The sequence below is a fragment of the Scyliorhinus canicula genome, chromosome 16, assembly GCF_902713615.1.
Source record: "Scyliorhinus canicula chromosome 16, sScyCan1.1, whole genome shotgun sequence".
NCBI classification, from domain to species: Eukaryota; Metazoa; Chordata; class Chondrichthyes; order Carcharhiniformes; family Scyliorhinidae; genus Scyliorhinus; species Scyliorhinus canicula.
Window position 1 is genome coordinate 83,129,634 of NC_052161.1, and position 1,466 is coordinate 83,131,099.

Consider the following 1,466-nt stretch of genomic DNA (forward strand, 5'->3'; position numbering starts at 1 on the left):
CCAGGGGCTGTTGCTGGCCTCGATAATTCCTTCCCGAAGCAGTCGCTGGACATCGGAACTGATGAAGGTCATGTCCTGGGTGCTGTACCGTCTGCATTTGGGTCCCCCGGGGTTGCTTGGCTGCCGTGCGGCACCGGCGTGGGGTTGGCTGATGGGGGTCGCTGGTGAGGTCCACGATGGGGCGGCAGTCTGCGGAGTCTACAATGCGTAGGAGGGGTGGGCCTCGCGGCTGGGGGGGGGTAGGCCTGGATGTTGCGCGAAGCGAGAGCGCTAGCTTTTTAGTCTCTGCGAGGTTGAGTGTGGCCCCTTCTCAGAGGTGCTGTCGGATGTAATCGGACCCTATCCCTGTGACAAAAGCGTCTCTCATGAGCAAGTTCGAGTGTTCCGTGGCCGTGATGGCCTGGCAGTCACAGTCTCTAACTCGGGGAATCAGGGCACGCCAGAAACCTTCCACTGACTCACCAGAAACCTTCCACTGACTCACCAGAAACCTTCCACTGACTCACCGGGATGTGCCTGGCGTAGAGCGTGTTAGTCCGCTGGGCGTAGTTTTCTTTCAGTAGCGCCATGGTGTCTGTGTAGGTCGGCACGTCCTGGGTAAGCGGAAAGACGTTGGAGCTCAGCCGTGTGTAGAGGACCTGAATCTTCTGAGCTTCAGGAATTGGGTCTTGCGCAGACCTGTGTAAGCTTCGAAACAGGCTAGCATAATGTTGAAAGTCCTTTTTGGCATTGTCTGCTTGCGGATCCAGCTGCAGGCGATCCGGCTTGATGGGGAGGTCCATCTTCTGAAAACTTAGTGTAATAAATTGATGCACGATCAATTACACAAAGACGAGAGTTGGATGCAATCGAGGCTTTATTACACTAAGATGTGTGGCCTCCTACAGCAGCTGGCGAAATGGCTGCTGTACGGGGAGCACACATATTTATATTCTGCCTACTGGGCGGAGCCAGCAGGCAGGGAACTACCTGTAGTACAGGGCCTTACCACAAAACACCTACACCGACATCCTCTGTGTGCAATAAATACATCGGTGGTAACTACCACAACGCATGAGTTGGAGGAAAAGTGCGACAGGTGCCAGGGGGACCTGACCAAGCAGACCCACATGTTCTGGTCCTGCCCCAAACTCAGGTAATTCTGGACGGCCTTCTGCAAGGCCATGTCTAAGGTGGTGGGGTCCAGATGGAGCCATGCCAATCTGTGGTGGTCTTTGGGGTCTCAGAGCACCCAGAGGGAAGGGGAGATGGCCAGATGCCCTGGTCTTCATTGATGGCCAGGAGAGATTTCTGTTACGGTGGAAGTCAGGAGCATCACGCCGGGCCTCGGAATGGCTCCCAGATCTGGCTGAATTCCTGAGATTAGAGAGAATCCAATTTGAAACAAGAAGGTCCGAACAGAGATTCCACATCACATGGGTCAAATTCACACACCTATTTATGACCTATTTGCACCAGCAGCCAGC